General features: G+C 42.3%; 1 pseudogene; it reads left to right on the forward strand.

Moving 5' to 3' along the window:
• The window catches only part of LOC121587254, an 87149-nt pseudogene that overhangs the window by 423 nt on the left and 63536 nt on the right, over positions 1-23190 (forward strand).

Genomic DNA, 23190 nt, shown 5'->3' on the forward strand with positions numbered 1-23190 from the left:
CAGAACAAGTAATGTGGTGTAGAATTGCCGTAACATGTTTCTAAATACTGGTTGGTCACAAACTCTAGCCTAGGGATGGGCAATTTTGGTGGGGGTGGGGCCTCAAAATCTGAACTGATCATTACATTTTAGTCATTTAGCAGACGCTCTTATCCTGTCAAGGGTGCTGAAGGTGGGTGTGGTGCAGGAATCAAGCGCAGGACGCAGAAACTAAGTCCAAAAGACTTTAGTGAAATATTCACGTAGTACACGAGCTCAACAAGCCCGGAGGCGAAATAAAGGCGCACACAGGCGTCAAACAAAAGGCGCACTAACATGTGCGAAAAACCCTCTCCAAAACAACGGAGGGAAACACGTAGCACAGAACACCAAACAGAAGCGCAATCACACACAACACCTGACACACACAACGAGAACTAAATAGGACACTAATGAACACTAACTGGAAACAGGTGTACAACATCAAGACAAAACCAAACGAACATGAAACATACAACGGTGGCAGCTAGTACTCCGGGGACGACGACCGCTGAAGCCTGCCCGAGCAAGGAGGAGGAGCAGCCTCGGCCGAAACCGTGACATATCCAGAGCGACTTACAGGAGCAATTAGGGTTAAGTGCCTTGCTCAAGGGCACATCGACAGATTTTTCACCTAGTCGGCTCGGGGATTAGAACCAGCGACCTTTCGGTTACTGGCACAACGCTCTTAACCACTAAGCTACCTGCCGCCCCATGAGGGGCTGCAGTTGCTTGGGGGTCTGCGTACCCACATCCATTCCCCCAGCCCCCATTTTGGGATGGGGAGTAGAGAACATTTTGCAGTTTTGAAGCAAGTTTGCTGCAAGTCTACACATTTTGCCAAGGGGGCAGAGAGAAGATTTAGCTATTTTCATCCAATTCTACTGTTTTTGCCATGGGGCAGAGGAACATTTTCTGTTTTACAGCTAATTTCCTGCAATTCTACACATTTTGCTGGAGGGTGGAGAGAAATGTTAGCAGTTTTTAATATGATATCTGAGTGGAACTGACTAACACAAATGTATGGGGGCCCCCTGGCCGGTAATTCGACCAGGGGGCCCCCATATACTGGCTTCTAGACAAATATACCAACAAAAAAAAAATTATGCTGACATGTTATGTCAGTCACTGATAGCCCAAGAGAAAATCTGCTGATGCACAACCAGATTTTGAAATTGCACCTTGTGTATCGTACTATTTTAACTCGCAACAGTAAGTTGAGACCTCGACTGAGTTCCTCGTCCGCCTGCTGCTAACTCTAGAAGGCATTAACAAGGCATTCTGCCTTATCCCAAGGCACCACTTACCGGTGGGACCATGTGAACTACAATACCGACTCTGTTTTAATGTTTAGAAATGTCAATAACCATTGCTTGCGATATGGTTTTTGAAACATATGTAACTTATCTTTCATATTAGCTAGACATAATATTTCAAAAAATATATATAAACTTACTGTAGCAGGTTTGCACAGATCCATATGTCTGTGTGTGCCTCCAGCCAACAAACTACACTCCCCTCCCCCCAATTACGCTTACACACAGGTGTTTGAGCACGATAGACAGCTAATTAGCACAGGTGATATCCTCTATCTTCCGTAAAGTGCTATAACATGGAGATATGGCTGTGTGGGAACACTAACAAGGTGTGGAGTAATTTAAACTTTTGTTTTTTGAAAATGATTTCTCGCTGATATGAAGATACGTTCCTTATGTTTCCAAAACCGTACCGCAAGCAATGCGTGTTAATGTTCAGAATGAGCATTTGGACGCTTAAAACTTCCCTTGCCCAGAAGATACACTACATGACCAAAAGTATGTGGACACCTGCTCGTCGAACATCTCATTTCAAAATCATGGGCATTAATATGGAGTTGTTCCCGCCTTTGCTGCTATAACAGCCTCCACTCTTCTGGGAAGGCTTTCCTCTAGATGTTGGAACATTGATGCAGGGACTTGCTTCCATTTCAGCCACAAGAGCATAAGTGAGGTCGGGCACTGATGTTGGGCGATTAGGCCTGGCTCACAGTCCGCGTTCCAAATCATCAGAAAGGTGTTCGATGGGGTTGAGGTCAGGGCTCTGTGCAGGCCAGTCAAGTTCTTCCACATCGATCTCGACCAACAATTTCTGTATGGACCTCGCTTTGTGCACGGGGGCATTGTCATGCTGAAACAGGAAAGTGTCTTCAAACTGTTGCCACAAAGTTGGACGCATAGAATTGTCTGGAATGTCATTGTATGCTGTAGCGTTAAGATTTTCTTTCACTGGAACTAAGGGGCCTAGCCCGAATCATGAAAAACAGCCCCAGACCATTATTTATCCTCCACCAAACTTTACAGTTGGCACTATGCATTGGGACAGGTAGCGTTTTCCTGGCATCCGCCAAACCCATAGTCGTCCGTCGGACTGCCAGATGGTGAAGCGTGATTCATTACTCCAGAGAACGCGTTTCCTCTGCTCCAGAGTCCAATGGCGGTGAGCTTTATACCACTTCAGCCGACGCTTGGCATTGCGCATGGTGATCTTAGGCTTGTGTGCGGCTGCTCGGCCATGGAAACCCATTTCATGAAGCTCCCGACAAACAGTTCTTGTGCTGACGTTGCTGCCAGAGGCAGCTTGGAACTGAAGACAGACGATTTTGAAGCTCTTCAGCGCCGTTCTGTGAGCTTGTGTGTCTTACTACTTCGCTGTTGTTGCTCCTAAACGTTTCCACTTCACAATAACAGCACTTACAGTTGACCGGGGCAGCTCTAGCAGGGCAGAAATTTGACGAACTGATTCGTTGGAAAGGTGGCATCCTATGACGGTGCCACGTTGAAAGTCACTGAGCTCTTCAGTAAGGCCAATCTACTGCCAATGTTTGTCTATGGAGATTGCATAGCTGTGTGCTCAATTTTATACACCTGTGTTACGAACCCTGTGGCTTTAAAAGTCTAGGGTGGATGGAAAATAGACCCGTAACATAACTCATGCGATTTAGAATATTGACCAGGAACAGTGAGAACAAAAATACACCGACAACCAAAAAGATACCGTCAAAAACATTTTTTAAAATTATAAACACAGTAAAGGTTTGGGGAAAAGGGGCTGAGCAGGACCCAAGGAATAAAACAATAATGTCAAAAAACCCTAAACTGATCTTGCCTGCCTCAAGAACCGCTAAGCTTACTGCTAACCATACAAAAATACAGTGGGTGGTCCGCTCAGGTCTAACTAGTGTTTTTAGACAAAGTTTTCCTACGGGTAGTGTATGCCCAAGGGCGACTTGCTAAAAATCCCCTTTTCCCAGGAACAAACAAACATCATAGTTACCATATGGAGTTAACAGCAAATGCGTGAGTACACAAAAACAAGACACCACAGTATCCATACTCACAAACAAAAGAGTCTCTGTCACAAAACACAACTGACTGGCTTTTAAAACAAGGGGATGTGTGATGTGATTGGGTAATGAAAACCAGAAACAGGTGGTGCAATCAGAAGAAGTGGCCACTGATTGGTCCACCTCAGCAATCAGCAGATGAACTGATGACTGACAGGTGGGACACACCAACGACCTCCAATCAGGAACACAAAGGACACCTGTGATTAGGGCAGAAGGAGAGGAAAAACACAAATACACATACAGGATACCTGTATCCGTAACAACCTGTCAGCAACAGGTCTGGATGAAATAGCCGAATCCACACATTTTAATGGGTGTCCACATGAATAGACACTGAAGGTAGTTATTGTCCATGAATGAGCTAGCAGTCTTGTAACTGCGGGTGCATGTCACACGTGGCTAGTCGAACGCCAAACTCTTCATTGAGACAATGCTGAAACATCAATCCATGGACGAGTCGAAATGAAATGAAAGAAAAGATATCTTGCAAATTCAGCAGGCTATGGTGTGAAATAGGCTTGTTGAAGTGCAGTCTTTATTTTATTACTTATCGTTAATGCCCTCTTTGGTGTGCTTAACAATGCACGAGCACCTTTTCCCCCCACTCCTATCGATAAAATAATTGTATTAAGTCATACAAGTTTTACTGTGCGTGAAGTTTAAAATGTGTTCTGTCATTACTAAATGTGTAATGTGATAGGTATTTTAACATAAAAAATGTTTAATACACAAAAAAACATTTGAATAATAATGATGACACAATCTTTACGAGAGGGAGGGAATCTGATTTCATTGGTCCTCAACTCGCGGCTCACACACTTTCATTCAGGATAAATGGAGTTAGCGCTGAGTTAGCCCGGCCGGGAGCAGGTTAGTTCTGAAGGATTCGTTACCATAGAAATGTACCTGGCTAAAAGGTGAGCCACTTTCGTGGTGCCGGTTATCCCGAGTTGAACTCAGAGTTGACCAAAGTTACCTCGCTAACTCCTCAAACCACGTATGTCGTATAGGGCTTTAGACTGGCACCCAGGCTACACAAACTGGATCATGCATGATAAGCCTCATATGGGTTGTGGGCAGTTCCATGGTAACGGAATTACACTTTGACTCAGTTTCTTTCACTTTAAAATGTATGCCAAACAGAAACCATTGATTTCAAAGTTTAACAAACCATACAACTATATGCACAATGACTACTATTTCCACAGAAAAATTTACTAAAACGAATTTAGTGGAAGAACTGTGCAGATTCAAACTTTGGTAACGGAATTACAGTAAAATCTCCCTCAGGATTTTATGCGACCACATTTTTCCAAAAACTCTGTTAAATATCTGCCATCATGGGTACCTGATCTGTACTACACAGAAATGCATAATTATGGATATGAATGTAATTCTCCTCATGTTTCACAAGTTTGGACATCACAGCTCAGCACAGCAGAGTACAATGCAGTACAATACAGCAGGGTAGAGTTCAGTGCAGTAGAGTACAGTAAAGTAGACTATAGTTCAGTAGAGTACAGTACAATATACTGTACGCTACTCTACTGTACTATACTCTACTTTTCTTTACTGTACTCTTCTGTACTGTATTGTACTGTACTACTGTATTGTATTGGACTGCACTCTACTGTGCTCTACTCACTGTAATGTAAGGTACTGTACTGTACTATCCAAACTTGTGAAACATACTGTACATCTATGATAGGTTCCGATTTGGTCCAGTGCGGTCCATCTGTGGACGTTAACATCAAGGTCAGGGTGGACTGACCAAATTTCAACTACTTTTCAACGTCCATGGAAGTCCGGTATGGGTCGGTGCTAAGTGGGTGAGGATGCTGGTTGCAGTAAATGGAAAGAGAGGGGGCTTATGGGTAATTGTAAGTAAGACCTGGGAGAGGTGACATTAACTGGAGAGTGAGAAAGGGAGGTAGAGAGGGATGGCTTGTCCAGGGGTTTGACCACCAGACAAAAGAAAGAGAAAGAAAACAGTTATCAGCTGAACATAACTAATTGGTCGGTCTACCATTACTTATTACTTCTGTGAACTTTCATTATCCTCCCTTATGAGGGTACAAGGCAATATTTCTTAAACTTACAGAAGGTAAACAATTTCTCCAAAATATAAGTGTTGATATTAGTTGGCAGGGATCTTTACGTCAACATTATTGTGTTTTGATGCAGTACTGATGCCTTTAAATACTTTTTCTGGTAGATGTTTTCTAAGACCTCATTTCCATCTGTTTATCCAGAAATCAAAGCCTTTAAGTTCTAGTTACTTGTTTCCTTCAGGAAGAGCACACGTTCAGTGAGGAGGAAGAACAGAAACTGCAGACTGCTCTGTCATTGGACAAGCAGTCTGGTGCTGGAGACTGTTGCCTTCATTCTAGAACAGGTAGGTGGGCCTCGATGTCCGCCTCAACTGTAGCTGGAATAAAGAATCTTTAATTCATTGTTGCTTAGTTAACCTACCTTTCCACTCAAGCGTTCAGTGTACTGTTTCCCAGTCTGAAGCTGAGGGAGAATTTATAGTTGTCACATGCAGAGCAATTCAAGGAATTATGTATAAACTGTGCACAAGTATCCAAAGTATGCACACTGCAACTGTTTTATGGCGCTATTGGTGATGATGGTTTTCACAATGTAAAATAAGTATCTTGGCATTCTCTCAACCAGCTTCATGAGGTAGTCACCTGGAATACATTTCAATTAACAGGTGTGCCTTCTTAAAAGTTAATTTGTGGAATTTCTTTCCTTCTTAATGCGTTTGAGCCAATCGGTTGTGTTGTGACAAGGTGGGGCGGGGGGCGGGGGGTATACAGAAGATAGCCCTATTTGGTAAAAGACCAAGTCCATATTATGGCAAGAACAGCTGAAATAAGCAAAGAGAAACGACAGTCCATCATTACTTTAAGACATGAAGGTCAGTCAATACGGAACATTTCCAGAACTTTGAAAGTTTCTTCAAGTGCAGTCGCAAAAACCATCAAGCGCTATGATGAAACTGGCTCTCATGAGGACCGCCACAGGAATGGAAGACCCAGTCTTGACTTGCTTGGGCCAAGAAACATGAGCAATGGACATTAGACTGGTGGAAATTTGTCCTTTGGTCTGGAGTCCAAATTGGAGATTTTTCGCATGTGTATTTTCCACCGTAAAGCATGGAGGAGGAGGTGTTATGGTGTGGTGGTGCTTTGCTGGTGACACTGTCTGTGATTTATTTAGAATTCAAGTCACACTTAACCAGCATGGCTACCACAGCATTCTGCAGCGATATGCCATCCCATCTGGTTTGGGCTTAGTGGGAGTTTCATTTATTTTTCAACAGGACAATGACCCAACACACCTCCAGGCTGTGTAAGGGCTATTTTACCATGAAGGATAGTGATGGAGTGCTGCATCAGATGAGCTGGCCTCCACAATCCCCCGACCTCAACCAAATTGAGATGGTTTGGGATGAGTCAGACCGCAGAGAGAAGGAAAAGCAGCCAACAAGTGCCCAGCATATGTGGGAACTCCTTCAAGACTGTTGGAAAAGCATTCCAGGTGAACCTGGTTGAGAGAATGCCAAGAGTGTGCAAAGCTGTCATCAAGGCAAAGGGTGGCTATTTGAAGAATCTAAAATATATTTTGATTTGTTTAACACTTTTTTGGTTACTACATGATTCCATATGTGTTATTTAATAGTTTTGATGTCTTCACTATTATTCTACAATGTAGAAAATAGTAAAAATAAAGAAAAACCCTTGAATGAGTAGGTGTTCTAAAACTTTTGACCGGTAGTGTAGTTCTAAGTAAAGCTTAGTTTAATGCTCAGTACAATACAATACGTTTTTTTGCAGAACAATTCTGTCAAGTGACTGCTGTCATGCATGCAGAATCTGCATCTTAACATGTATTGAGCTAGCCTAGGAACCAGTCTGTTTAGCTATTATTCCACTCCTTGCCACAAGGTGCGGTACCCAGGCTAGCATTTAGCTACAGCCAAGAAAAAAGTACCTTGAGGCCTATTGCAGATCCTCTCTCTACCCCTCTGCAGGCTGTGTATCATAATGTGAAGCCAGCCTCCCTGAAGCAGCAGTTTGAGAACATCCATCTCACCCCAGAGAAGGCGGCGGCCTTCTGCCAGGCCTGGACCACTGCCTGCCCTGATGTCGTGGAGAAGGTCAGGCAGAGGATTTTCGCCCCCAAAAATGTGCAGAAAACTTCCTGAGTCTCCTACAAAATTTTTTGCAAAGGCTGTGCAATAATTATGCTCCTGCAATGCAGATAAAGCCTAATTTATAACTTCTAAACATACAAAAAGCATGAATGCAATTATCTACGCAAAATGGCGATCCTGCATAGTTGCGTCGATTTGCAAATTGCGTCACTGCACACGTTTGTGTATTTTTGCTACGCAAGAATGCAGAACGGCCATTTTGCGTACCTAATTGCATTCTTGCGTACGTACGTACGTACGTGAGGTATACATTTCTGGTGGCTATGCAATGAAAGCAGCCAACTTTTGCACTTTTTTGTTACATTAAACCAGTCGAGTTGAGCTGGAGCCCCGATCAACATTGGCATGCATAGGAAACTGCCAGATCCAAACTGATAATTTGAACATAAAAGATGAGAAAAATCTCTGTGTAGGTTAAAGGAGAAATATGCAGTTGCTACATCCATTTTGTGAATTATAAATTATGCATATGTACCCATTGATTCTTGAAGAATATAACTTAAAAATGCCTCATGAGCTTAGTTCAACTGTGGTACCCCCATCAGAACCAAAAATATAAGCTTGTTTTACTCCAATTTTTGTAAACAACGGTAATGTAAACAAACACTGTATAGCCTCAAAACATTGTTAAAACAATTATTTTTATATCATGGATTGTCAGTCCATAGCTCTATCTATGATTTTGAGATTTGTTAAATTTCTCCGTCCCTCAGCTCTTTAGTGAAACAGTGGCGAGGGGAACACTTTGTTATTGTTTCAACTGCTGATAGCCGCTTTAAAACCATAGAAGAGAGACTCAAAGCAGCCTGTGATGTTGTCATGATAACCTCAGCGACAGCAGTCTTTGGGGGTGTCCCAAAAGACACCTATATGCCTATGGGCCCTGGTCAAAAGTAGTGCATTATTTTATAGGGAATAGGGTGCCGTATGGTACATAGCGTTGTCCCCCATGGGAGGCTGGGGCCGGTATCATCACACCTGGTGCTGTGACGACCTGGGACCACACAGAGATAACTCCTGGTTTATAATGCCACTCTGCATCATAAAACGCTTAGCGCTCTCCCTCCTCTCAGCACACTTAATATATTCCACTGTTAATGCAGATTGGAGGGTCCATTTATAAATCAGCAACTTTTAGGGCCTTTTAGGCCTCTGCTCTAATGTGCTGTCACTGTGCCATCCAACTGATCACAATTGTTTCTCAAGATGGTTTCTTAATAATGTTTCTGAAGTTTTCTTTAAGATGGCAACGCAAATGACAATGAATGACCTGATGTTATTCATATAGTTTGTATCCACTTGTTCAGTGTTTGTTTATTTGTTTAATTGTTGATTGTGATGTCTGTATGGTTGATAGCTGGAGCATGTCGGATGGCAGGTAAACCTTCAGATGGCCCCGTCCACTCAAGCCGTTGAAGGATACACATGCAGTGCTGGAGCTCGGGGGCAGAAATTAGGATTCTGAGGTAAATACTTGACACTGTCGAACACACACACACACACACAGACACACACACACACACACACACACACACACATACTGTCCTTTGTTACCTGCTCAATACAGAGGGGCTGTTTACTTAACATTACTCAGGGGATCCATCCAGGCTTCCAAATGGATGCTAATTCTGCATTTGTCCCTCTTGACACTGAAGTAGACCTATAACCAGAGAGCAGGGAGCTTATTAATGATGGCCTCAAGAGCCTGCTTTCCTTTTAGTCCTATGGGAGTCTGTATGTGTACAGTATCAGCAGACCATACATGTCCATCAAAATGGACAGCATCTGCAGCTTTTCATCAGAAAATGTTAACCTAATGGTTCCCTTGGTTGTTATGGTAACACTAGGATTAACGATTGTTGTTTATGATGCATTGTTTAGTATTCTGTCTCTCTGACACAATGCAACATGAGAGACGTATTTCAATTGCATCAATTGATAAGTGTACGAGTTATAACAGCCAGCCCACAGTTCACTAATCTGTTGAGAGGTGGTTCCTCAAACACCCAACAGGGGGCACTGTTGCCCCACAACAGATACTGGCTTTCCCAGGCTCTCTCCTGTCTACAGAGAGGAATGGTTTTCTGGTTCAAATTTAAAGCTGGAGATCAAGTGTATGGCTATACACACACATTGTTTTTCTTCTATGTTGAGTTGCTTAATTTTTCTCTCTGTTGTAGATCTTGTATGTCTTTTTTGGCTTCACAGTATCACAATATCATTAACAAATACAAATATTAAATGCAATTACATTCTGAAGTTATTCTGCATGCACGTCATAACAAAATAAGAACTATCTCAGAAACCAATTTAGCGATATTGTTGATTGAAAGGAGAAGGCTTGATAATACCCTCATAATCTTCCAGTAGTGTCTCCAGTAGAGAGAGAGGAAACAGGAGGAGGAGAGGTGGTGGTGGATGACAGCTGTACATTATTTATTTGGAAGCCAAGCAGCAGAGTTAGAGAACTCCCACCTGATCAGTGTCGTGCTTTGTCAGCCCAATCCCTGAGGTGAAGCAGGCAGACCTCCAGTGTACAGAACGAAACGTCTCCTCTCTATCCAAGCCAGCCAGGGAGGAGCTGGAGAGACATATCTCTAACACACACACACACACACACACACACACACACACACACACACACATACAAACAGTCTCTCAGATGTTACTTGGAGGAGTCTGAGAAAGTAAAATCCTTCAACAGTCTGGTGGCCTCTCTGTCATCTCTCTGTCCCTCAGCATTAGAGCATTCAATGGCTCACCGCTCTAAAAGGACGAGCTTGGGGGACTAGTTCATTCATTATACATACCACTACCGGTCAAAAGTTTTAGAACACCTACTCATTCAAGGGTTTTTCTTTATTTTTTACTATTTTCTACATTGTAACTACATCAAAACTATTAAATAACACATATGGAATCATGTAGTAACCAAGAAATTGTTAAACAAATCCTAATATATTTTATATTTGAGATTCTTCAAATAGCCACCCTTTGCCTTGATGACAGCTTTGCACACTCTTGGCATTCTCTCAACCAGCATCATGAGGTAATCACCTGGAATGCATTTCAATTAACAGGTGTGCCTTCTTAAAAGTTAATTTGTGGAATTTCTTTCCTTCTTAATGTGTTTGAGCCAATCAGTTGTGTTTTGACAAGGTAAGGGGGTATACAGAAGATAGCCCTATTTGGTAAAAGACCAAGTCCATATTATGGCAAGAACACCTGAAATAAGTAAAGAGAATTGACAGTCCATCATTACTTTAAGACATGAAGGTCAGTCAAAACGGAAAATGTCAAGAACTTTGAAAGTTTCTTCAAGTGCAGTGGCAAAAACCATCAAGCGCTATGATGAAACTGGCTCTCATGAGGACCGCCACAAGAATGGAAGACCCAGAGTTACCTCTGCTGCAGAGGATAAGTTCATTAAGGTTACCAGCCTCAAAAATTGCAGCCCAAATAAATGCTTCACAGAGTTCAAGAAACAGACACATCTCAACATCAACTGTTCAGAGGAGACTGTGTGAATCAGGCCTTCATGGTCGAATTGCTGCAAAGAAACCACTACTAAAGGACACCAATAAGAAGAAGAGACTTGCTTGGGCCAAGAAACACGAGCAATGGACATTAGACCGGTGGAAATTTGTCCTTTGGTCTGGAGTCCAAATTTGAGATTTTTGGTTCCAACTGCCGTGAATGGATGACCTCCATGTGTATTTCCCACCGTAAAGCATGGAGGAGGAGGTGTTATGGTTTGGGGGTGCTTTGCTGGTGACACTGTCTGTGATTTATTTAGAATTCAAGGCACACTTAACCAGCATGGCTACCACAGAATTCTGCAGCGATACACCATCCCATCTGGTTTGGGCTTAGTGGGACTATCATTTGTTTTTCAACAGGACAATGACCCAACACACCTCCAGGCTGTGTAAGGGCTATTTTACCAAGAAGGAGAGTGACGGTGTGCTGAAACAGATGACCTGGCCTCCACAATCCCCCGACCTCAACCAAATTGAGATGTTTGGGATGAGTCAGAGTGAAGGAAAAGCACCCAACATATGCTCGCGCACCACTTGCTATGCTCAGGATATGTGGGAACTCCTTCAAGACTGTTGGAAAAGCATTCCAGGTGAAGCTGGTTGAGAGAATGCCAAGAGTGTTCAAAGCTGTCATCATGGCTATTTGAAGAACACTTTTTTGGTTACTACATGATTCCATATGTGATATTTCATAGTTTTGATGTCTTCACTATTATTCTACAATGTAGAAATTAGTAAAAAATAAAGAAAAACCCTTGAATGAGTAGGTGTTCTAAAACTTTTGACCGGTAGTGTATGTGTTTGTAGACATAGCTAATTGTAATATTTATTGTAAACCTGTGAGTGTGCTAATGTAATGTAACCTTCAGTAGTCATAGATTGGTTATTCCTTTATTGGTCTTTGATCTGATGGTCTAAGGTACAGTATATTAGATTGAATGTGTATTAAGTTGATTTACGATGGAATTTGGGTGACTTTTAGAAATGGTTCAGTGTTTTGACCGTCCTTGTCGGTCAAAACACTGTAGTCGTCTCCTCCTCGGAACTGTTTTGTCTTCACCTCAAAACTCTGCCCACTTTACTAATCCTGCATCCTACCTCCACAGCCTACCATTTTCTGTTATCCTACTTGGTATAGATTCCATAAATAGATTATGCCTAATTTTATTGTTCTATTACTTAATTGTGACTTATTAATGAGAGTTGTTGTTGGTTTCCATTTCCTTGTAATGCTTTTCCCAGCCAGTGAGCGCTAACTAATTATATTTCATCGAACCTACTTGTTTTGCATCAAAGCGTCTGACTTGAAAGACTTCTGATTCTAATATATTTTTTCTGGGTTCAGCCACTGAGGAGCGGAAGCTCTTTGTTGGAATGAAGGCTGTGAAGGCTGTGACCTCATTTATTATCACCTAGAGATAAAGAATGCAATTAAACATCACATTTTGACTTGTGAAGAGGTGCTGTGATCATCCCTATTCAAAACATCCACGCTCCTCTCCTCACATGTCTCTGCCACAGACGATCACTACAGGTTTCAAACGCACAGCCCCGAAAGTTGCACAAAGCTCTGTTTCCATCTTCCCCCGTCCCTCCCGACCCAAACACACAGAACTAACAAGCAGTCTTAGAAATAAAACCTCTTCCTGTTATTTGATGGTTTATGTTAGGCGAGCAATACATCGGATAGCTTAAACCAAAATGGTGGCAGACAAACTGAAATCCCTTCAAACTCCCTCCCGTCACATGGCACAATAAAGCCCTGTCTGAGGCTTGTCTTCCTCTCCATGGCCCAGGATGCTTTTGGGCTCCTTTCTCCTTTGTTTTTCTCCTTTGGGATCCCATTCAGGGCGTCCATTGTTCCGTGATTATCCATTCCTCTGGTGATGTGTACAGCCCAGTGGCATAATAGTCCTCTTACCCATACAATGATGTCACAGCTTTATTTGCTCCGGGGACCATTGTTTCCCCCCTTTCCTCCTTTTCCTCTTTTTTTATCCCCCAATTCTGTGCTTCTTAAAGAGCTTGGGGATTTGCGGGTGTTTAGCACACCCACGATACATGTTTGACATCCAGATATGAGCGGGGAAGGTGGCAAATCCATCCAAACACACATTTAATTCCCATTTGTTTGACTTGTTTGGTGTCAGATCTTGGTTCTCACATCTGAGCTCATTTTATTGCACTGTACAACACGGTTTCTTCAGTCGATTGTAAATTACCAAATGACAGTTTTTCTTACTGCAGTAGCAAAGTGTGATTTTCAGGTGTTAGCCAATGTTTTTGTTAGAGGTGTTATTTTAGGTAGTCTGGAGGACTCTCTCTCTCTGTTCGTACACATGTATGTGCATCCTGACATCTCAAACAAGACCTGTTGATTGCAGAATGGGAAGAAAAATCTGCACTCATCTCAACAAAGGCTTATTTCTGTATTGATATACCATACCTGTTTCTTTTTTGCTTTGTATAATTATTTTGGGTATACAGTATATTTTGCTGTCTGTCTTGGTGCTGCATTCGATGTTGGAAAAACATCTTCGTCCACTACTACTATGATAACACATAATGGTTGTGAAAGGGTAGTTAACCATTATTTTCCTTGTAATAATGATTACGGTATGGTTTCTTTGCCGGACCTCGTACTGTCAACAGCCATTTAATGACAGTTTTCCCTTATATCTCTTTTTTGTTGGTGCTATATTTACAGCATAGACCTACTACATGTTCATGTCTTAGAGGATTCTGTAGAAAGATGCTGCATGTTATGTAGGGAATAAAATCTTGGCATTTTGCCATGCACAGTATGTACCACACTACTTAAAATAGACATGCCACAGGTATATAATGAATAATATTATAACTGTATGTAAATTAAATGCATTTTCAGGGCTGTCAGCCAAGAGTATCTTGTCTCGAACTGTTAAATGTAACCTATTTTCTTTGTTCTGTATTGTTTTGCTAAATAAATATGACGATAACAATGCTGCAGTTGGATACAATAGATAGTTGGTTTGGCGGCACACCATTTATGTCCATCATTGGGTTGTATTTAGTTGATTAAACCTAATGGATTTGGAGAGGGAGGCAGCTGTAGATGTTTGACCTGGAGGATGCTTGTTTCCCACAACCATACTGTAAAAACGGACAAGGCTCTTCAACTCTCACAGCCGCAGTGTCTGCATACCAGAGGGCTCAAGCTCGCTGCCTAGGCAATCACTAGGCTTGCCACACAGAAGAGGCTCTACAGTTATGAATAGCAGCCATCAGCCTCCCCTATCCCTCCTCCCTGGGCCAAAGCATACATGCTACTAAATGTATACTGTTTCAAAATGGAGGCTGGGGTGGGTCCATGTATACAGGCATTTGGCATGCCGCTATTTCTGTCATTTAGTTTGAGCACCTTGTTTCCAGCGTGAGCTGCTCTTAAAAGGGCTGTGTGGTTGGCTGTTGGCAGCGGTGTAAGTGCATAGTCCCTAGTCCGTATCAGGCAAAGCTCCCTCTAATAATTTTGTTATGACTTACAATAGGCCTATTTTTGACTGTTTTATCTTGGCAGAGTTATACAGAAAAATATAAACGCAACATTTCAAAGATTTTACTGAGTTACAGTTCATATAAGGAAATCAGTCAATTTAAATAAATAAATGAGGTCCTAATCTATGGATTTCACATGACTGGGAATACACAGATACCTTTAAAAAAAAAGGTAGGGGCGTGGATCAGAAAACCAGTCAGTATCTAGTGTGACCACCATTTGCCTTATGCAGCGCAACACATCTTCTTCGCATAGAGTTGATCAGGCTGTTGATTGTGGCCTGTGGAATGCTGCCCCACTCCTCTTCCATGACTGTGCAAAGTTGCTGGATATTGGCGGGAACTGGAACACTCTGTGGTTACACTTTGATCCAGAGCATCCCAAACATGCTCAATGGGTGAATGTCTGATGAGTATGCAGGACATGGAAAAACTGGGACAGCTTCCAGGAATTGTGTACAGATCCTTGCGACATTGGGCTGTGCATTATCATGCTGAAACATGAGGTGAAGGCGGCGGATGAATGGCACAAAAATATGCCTCAGGATCTCATCACGGTACTGTACAGTGAGGGAAATAAGTATTTGATCCCCTGCTTATTTTGTACGTTTGCCCACTAACAAAGACATGATCAGTCTATAATTTTAATGGTAGGTTTATTTGAACAGTGAGAGAAAGAATAACAACAAAACATCCAGAAAAATGCATGTCAAAAATGTTATGAATTGATTTGCATTTTAATGAGGGAAATAAGTATTTGACCCCTCTGCAAAACATGACTTAGTACTTGGTGGCCAAACCCTTGTTGGCAATCACAGATGTCAGACGTTTCTTGTAGTTGGCCACCAGGTTTGCACACATCTCAGGAGGGATTTTGTCCCACTCCTCTTTGCAGATCTTCTCCAAGTCATTAAGGTTTCGAGGCTGATGTTTGGCAACTCGAACCTTCAGCTCCCTCCACAGAGTTTCTATGGGATTAAGGTCTGGAGACTAGCTAGGCCACTCCAGGACCTTAATGTGCTTCTTCTTGAGCCACTCCTTTGTTGCCTTGGCCGTGTGTTTTGGGTCATTGACATGCTGGAATACCCATCCACGACCCATTTTCAATGCCCTGGCTGAGGGAAGGAGGTTCTCACCCAAGACTTGACGGTACATGGCCCCGTCCATCGTCCCTTTGATGCTGTGAAGTTGTCCTGTCCCCTTAGCAGAAAAACACCCCCAAGCATAATGTTTCCACCTCCATGTTTGACGGTGGGGATGGTGTTCTTGGGGTCATAGGCAGCATTCCTCCTCCTCCAAACACAGCAAGTTGAGTTGATGCCAATGAGCTCGATTTTGGTCTCATCTGACCACAACACTTTCACCCAGTTCTCCTCTGAATCATTCAGATGTTTATTGGCAAACTTCAGACGGCCCTGTATATGTGCTTTCTTGAGCAGGGGGACCTTGCGGGCACTGCAGGATTTCAGTCCTTCACGGCGTAGTGTGTTACTAATTGTTTTCTTGGTGACTATGGTCCCAGCTGCCTTGAGATCATTGACAAGATCCTCCCGTGTAGTTCTGGGCTGATTCCTCACCGTTCTCATTAACATTGCAACTCCACGAGGTGAGATCTTGCATGGAGCCCCAGGCCGAGGGAGATTGACAGTTATTTTGTGTTTCTTCCATTTGTGAATAATCTCACCAACTGTTGTCACCTTCTCACCAAGCTGCTTGGTGATGGTCTTGTAGCCCATTCCAGCCTTGTGTAGGTCTACAATCTTGTTCCTGACATCCTTGGAGAGCTCTTTGGTCTTGGACATGGTGGAGAGTTTGGAATCTGATTGATTGATTGCTTCTGTGGACAGGTGTCTTTTATACAGGTAACAAACTGAGATTAGGTGCACTCCCTTTAAGAGTGTGCTCCTAATCTCAGCTCGTTACCTGTATAAAAGACACCTGGGAGCCAGAAATCTTTCTGATTGAGAGGGGGTTACATACTTATTTCCCTAATTAAAATGCTAATCAATTTATAACATATTTGACCTGCGTTTTTTCTGGATTTTTTTGTTGTTTTCTGTCTCTCACTGTTCAAATAAACCTACCATTAAAATTATAGACTGATCATTTCTTTGTCAGTGGGCAAACGTACAAAATCAGCAGGGGATCAAATACTTTTTTCCCTCACTGTATCTCTGTGCATTGAAATTGCTATCGATAAAATGTAACTGTGTTCGTTGTCCGTAGCTTATTCCTGCCCATACCATAACGCCACTGCCACCATGGGGCACTCTGTTCACAACGTCAACATCAGCAAACTGCTCACCCACACGACGCCATACACGCTGTCTGCCATCTGCCCGGTACAGTTGAAACCGGCATTCATCTGTGAAGAGCACACTTCTCCAGCGTGCCAGTAGCCATCGAAAGTGAGCATTTGCACACTGAAGTTGGTTTACGATGCCGAACTGACATCAGGTCAAGACCCTGGTATTTGTATTTGTATTTATTATGGATCCCCATTAGCTGCTGCCAAGGTAGCAGCTACTTTTCCTGGGGTCCAGCAACATAAGACAGTTACATACAGTTTAAAATACTACATGACATTACATTTCATAACACCTTACCCAACACATTCAGTGTGTTCCCTCTTGCCACCACTCCACCACCACATATTTACAATACAACATCCATGTACACGTGTGTGTAGACTGCATGTCTTATCATGTGTATGTGTGTCTGTGCCTGTGTGTGTGTCTGTCCCCGCTGTTCCATAAGGTGTATTTTTATCTGTTTTTAAAATCAGATTCTACTGCTTGCATCAGTTACCCGATGTGGCATTGAGTTCCATGTAGTCATGGCTATATATAGTACTGTGAGCCTCCCATAGTCTGTTCTTGACTTGGGGATTGTGAAGAGACCTTTGATGGCATGTTTTGTGGGGTATGCATGGGTGTCTGACCTGTGTGCTAGTAGTTTAAACAGACACCTCGGTGCATTCAGCATGTCAACACTTCTTAGAGGTGGTCTGAGTTCGGTTCGCTTTAATTCCGTGGTCCGGTTCCCTTTTTTAGGGCAATGTGAACACAAAGCTCCCCAGGTTCACTTGTCATTATTCCCGCACCACACACTAGACTACTGTGTTTCCTCTGCCATAACCCCTGTGGTGCCACAAAAGAGAGAAGATGATTATGTGCAGGTTCGGGGGAAAAAATGTGTGCTGTTTTTGATATTAATTAGCGATTGTCATGGATGCACAGAAATTGCACAATATGTGTGTGGAGTTTTTAGTTCAGATTATTTGTTTGCCATATGTGATCTGTAGGCTAAGAGAGCTTCATACGCTGTTTATTCAATTGTGGGGTTTGAATAATGTGAGATTACAAAATATTTTATGAGAATCACAACATAGGGTACAAAATCAATTCTAGCTCTTAAAGGGGCAGTAGCCTACATTGGGTGTACAAACCAAGAGTGCAGTGAGTGAATGTTGGGAAAATATCTTAGTTCCTTTCCAAACATAGAAATGTGAATGCAAAGGGGACTCGGAGCACAAAATAGTTGAAGTGAACTGGCAAAAGAGTTGAGTCCTCATTCAAAGGCAAGGGCAGTGTGAATACAAAGAGAACTGACTTATTTAGATTTTTTTTACCCCAGAGTTCATTTTAAAGCTCCTGAGTGGCGCAGTGGTCTAAGGCACTGCATCGCAGTGCTAACTGTGCCACTAGAGATCCTGGTTCGAATCCAGGCTCTGTCGCAGCCGGCCGCGACTGGGAGACCCATGGGCGGCGCACAATTGGCCCAGCGTCGTCCAGGGTAGGGGAGGGAATGGCCGGCAGGGATGTAGCGCAGTTGATAGAGCATGGCGTTTGCAATGCCGGGGTTGTGGGTTCGATTCCCACGGGGGGCCAGTTAAAAAAAATATATAAAAATATAAAATATGTATTCACTAACTGTAAGTCGCTCTGGATAAGAGCGTCTGCTAAATGACTAAAATGTAAATGTAATGGGTTATTTTAAAAAGGACTATATGTGAAAACACCCTCACACAGACCTTCATCCACAGCGTGGCTGCTGAATGAGAGATCTGAAATGGAATGAGTGTAAAGGATTGAATACTGTTTGTTCCGAGCTATTTTGGGCATTCAGAAGATGAGTCATGACATATGAATAGATGCAGGGAATCCATGCATTGGTTAGAAGAGCGCCTCTCTCTCTCTCTCTCTCTCTCTCTCTCTCTCTCTCTCTCTCTCTCTCTCTCTCTCTCTCTCTCTCTCCATCTCCACAATCACAGGCATCTGCTTTGCTTGCCTGAGAATTATTAATGATATACTTCTTGTTAATTGCCCTATGACGCACACTAGTGCTAAAAATGTTTGAGCATAACATTATCAGCCACGTATAACACGTCAGAAGATCAATATATCTAATAATAGCCTAATGTTCTATACAGAAAGATGAGGTGATGTTAAGAAAGTTTTAGCTGAGAAATATGTTGTTTTGTTACATGCAACCAATAGATTGCTTTATTCCCACCTGTGTACCTACCTTTCTTTGATCAGGATTCACTATTTACGGTACTAGTGGGTGGTGCATGCATAACCCTCTCTCTCGCATATACTGTGTTAGATATACGTCCAAAAGAGGGGTTGTTTTTGTTTTATTCAGTGGCATATCCCCATTGCATGTCTGATCAAACCCCACACTCAGACCTTTGTTTAGAGCATCCAGATGAATTATAGATACAGGAAGCAGCATCAATATGTCACTTTCATGCTCAGCTCTCCCCGTCAGATTGCTCCATGGGAAATGGCTCGGCAGGCTTCACTGGACTGCCTAAAGAGATGCCCAAAGCATCCCACTCTCTAGAAGCCATTTTTGTTTCATGTCTGTGTGCCGTCGATGTTGAATCCCCACCATAACACAAACAGGGCGTTTTCGACATCAATGCTTCATCGTTTAAATTTGGGACAGGGGGCGTAAGATGTGCTTGAAAAGCTTTGTTAAAACAATCTCTGAAATGTGTGTTGGTTGGTTAAGCTAAATGTTTTTTTATTCCCTTATCATAAACAATTTAGGCAAGTTTTTGAAGAATACTGTGGCAGCTCTTTTCAGGTCTCTCTTCAGCTCTCATCACTTTGATAAAATTGTATATTTTTGTACAACATTGATTTAATGAAAGCATGCCTACGTCAGTACAGTACTGTATTACCTATTAGGAATACTCCATAGCTATAAACTGATCTCTGCTACTCAGCTCTCTTGTCCTTGGCCCCTGTGTATCGACTCTTAACATCATCAAATCTGAGTAATGACAATGTTGCTTACAGTGGCACTGAACTTCTAAAAGCATTAACCGGTCATTTTCTGCTGCACTGCACCTTTTCAATTAAATATGGGATGGTTTGGAATGAACTTCTAAGCAATTTACTTACATTCTCTGTCATTTTCCCCGCTCTGCCTAAGGTCTCCATTATTGTTCTATTAATAGCAGGGGTTCTTATCGGTTGTTGGATCACAAAGGCTGTGTGGACACAATACTTGGAACCCACTCCTTGTTGGAGTTTATCCGCTGGGATCTGTTCGGCAGAGACGGGGCTTACAAAAGCAAGCAAGCTCCGCATGATGAGACCAGATAGCTTTATTGCATCAAGGCTTCATCAAAGCAATGCTAAATTCCAATGCATTCTCGGGCGAGCTAGATAGCGAAGGTAGTGCAGATAGGTGGCTCTGAAACATGGCTCTCGCAAACAAAGCTAGATGAAAGATGATTGAGATGTGAGGGAAACCTTGTTTATTGTTGTGGCGTCGCTAGTTACTTAGCTAATGGCGTGGAGAGAGGCCTAACATAAGAGGCCCGTGTTGTAGAGAGTGTGAATCGCTCAGCTAATATCCAGTGACTCGAACTCAACAACAAAGATTTGCAACAAACACTTCTCATTTCAACAAAATAGTGTAAAATAAACATGACTGATCAACTATTGATGAATTACTGTATTTAAGAGGAAGAACATTTGGACATTACGCTGTTCAAGCAATGAAATTGATACTGGATTTGAATCAATAGACCTTAGCTATGACGCAGAAAGAATGAATAAAGCTAGTTTTGGTTTGTTTTCTCTTTGCTTTCTCAGGGGCTGCTGCCTGGCAGGGGCCTGTCATACTTTAAATACATTGTGTGCTTTAAAAAGTTAACTTTTTGTCAGGTATAAATTATGCATAGGATTTAACCTGAACATTAAAACAGTAAAACAGTCCGTTCTTTGATTATTTCTATTTGAATCATTCCAAAACAATTTGTAGGGGTCTGGGGAACTAGACTGCATTCCCCATAGTTGCCTTCCAAACAGATCCGGTTAGAATAGCAGTAGACTAAGAACCATGTTCTGATCTCTTATTTGTACATTCCCAAACCTCCCCATTTGAAAGTCCTAATGAAGTTGTCACTCAAAGTCAAATACTGTAGATTTATTCTGCGCCTCTTGGAAAAACGACCCCACCACAGTGGTCAGCACGGCTGGTTCTACAGACTGAACAGCAACTGGCTAGCCGAGATTGTATTACATAATGTTATTTCTTTGATCGTCCTGAAGTACCATTCAAGGTTATATACAGTACTAGAATACTACCCATTGTCTTCATAAGCCAGAGTAAGTGACCCTTTTTTGACCTCCCATACTGTAGGACATACAGGACAGGCTTGAGCTATGTTGAGGTGTGCAGCCCCTGAGACCCTGACCTTTAGAGTTGGGAAACGAACCCACAACCCTGGCGTTGCAAGCGCCATGCTCTACCAACTGAGCTATGGAGTAGACTCACAAAGGATGAGTTAAGCTCCAAGGTGCTGATATAGCATGACTTTTCACACTTTGACTTTTGATTTTGACCAATCAGGCAAATGTGCTTGCCTCATCAAGGTGCTCCGCTGTGCCCTTTTTAATTATGCAACCCACATTTTAGGGACACTGTTTAAAACTGCTCCTACTGTAGTTAATGTGTAATACTGCATCTGTTTAATGGTCTGAGTGATGGTCCCTCTTGATCCTTCTTAAATGTAATCGGAGCAGCAACCAAATATAATCTGGTGTTTCAGGCGAGTGAGTGCCATGCGCTGTGGATGGGTGATAGCGAAGTGAACTGTAGTTGACCTGAAAGACTAACAGACGTGCACGCACTACGCACTACGTTATTCTCCAGGAGAAAATTACATGGCAGCTCTTCACACAATACAGTTGAGAAGTGTAATTATAAAGTCTAATTTCTGTATCACTTAATTATTATTTATGAGCTAATGTTAGTGTCACACTGACCTTTTTCTGCTCACACTAATGATGTACTCCTCAAATCCCTACAGCTATAAATGGTAGATTCATGAAACTTTCATGCCAAGCAGCTCCTAGCTACATGTTTGTTCACTGCAAACATGTTTTTTTTAAGTACATTTGGTGTAATAAATAGGCTATGTGTTTGAGAATTCATTTCAACATTGATTCTACCAACTGGTAAGCAGGCAAGCCAAATATTTTATATCTGAATTGTTTATTTCGATATGAGGACTTTGGCTTCTACATAAGCTCGGATTTAGGTACATTTTTCTGTGCTATTGTATTCCACACAGACTGTGCTTTTTATAAGACAAAACATGCTATAGGAGGTCTCATATCCATTGTTCTTCTCAGTAGCTTTTTACAACTGTCAAATCATGCTCTTTCTGTTGGCGTGTGATATTTCCAAGGTTGTGGCCCTAGACAGGATGCCTCTCTAGGCGTAATGCATCCTGCAGGTGATCTATCCTGGGTCTTTGGCTAAGAGTTGGGTTCTGCCTCTCTAGCTCTAATCCCACCCCCATCTGGCCCCCCACACTGTCACCTTCTCATTTGGGTGTCACTTTCCCAACAGGATGATATTTTCATTGGAAAACATGGCGATGGGGAGCTACAAGGCAGTGGAAAAGCCTCTCTAGGCAGCACTGTGATTACAACTTTGTCTAAACTTGAGCAGGTTGAGGTGATAACACAATATGGGTATTTTGATTGCATGCATAGCCTGTGAACAATAGACAAAGAACACTCCTGCCTGTCTTTTCTTGTCATGGACCTGCCTTTGCAGTCATGCATCAAATAGCAGCACTTTTACTGGAAGTTCCCTGCTTTTGTTTTGCATTTACAGTATCTGACGAATTCTGTCTACTGCACGTACTAGATTACACTGCTCAAAATTCCTTGCATCCTTTGGTCACTTCACAGTATGTGAAAAGTATAAAATAAGAACATTAGCAATGGTGAATAGATGATAATGTGAGACCTGCTGTAGTAAACAGGGGCAGTTTTATACATGTAAGATGCTTAATATTTTGGACCATGCAATCTAGTGTGTTATTCAAATAGTATTCGATATGCAGTATTTGATATGATTTAGGTTTTCAGGCGCAATGGAACCAGTTGAATAGTTCCAAAGGTGCAAAATCTGCATGCCAGGCCAGCTGAATCAAGTTTACCACCAAGTGTTTCAAA

Source organism: Coregonus clupeaformis, chromosome 18 (assembly GCF_020615455.1).
Source record: "Coregonus clupeaformis isolate EN_2021a chromosome 18, ASM2061545v1, whole genome shotgun sequence".
Lineage (NCBI taxonomy): Eukaryota > Metazoa > Chordata > Actinopteri > Salmoniformes > Salmonidae > Coregonus > Coregonus clupeaformis.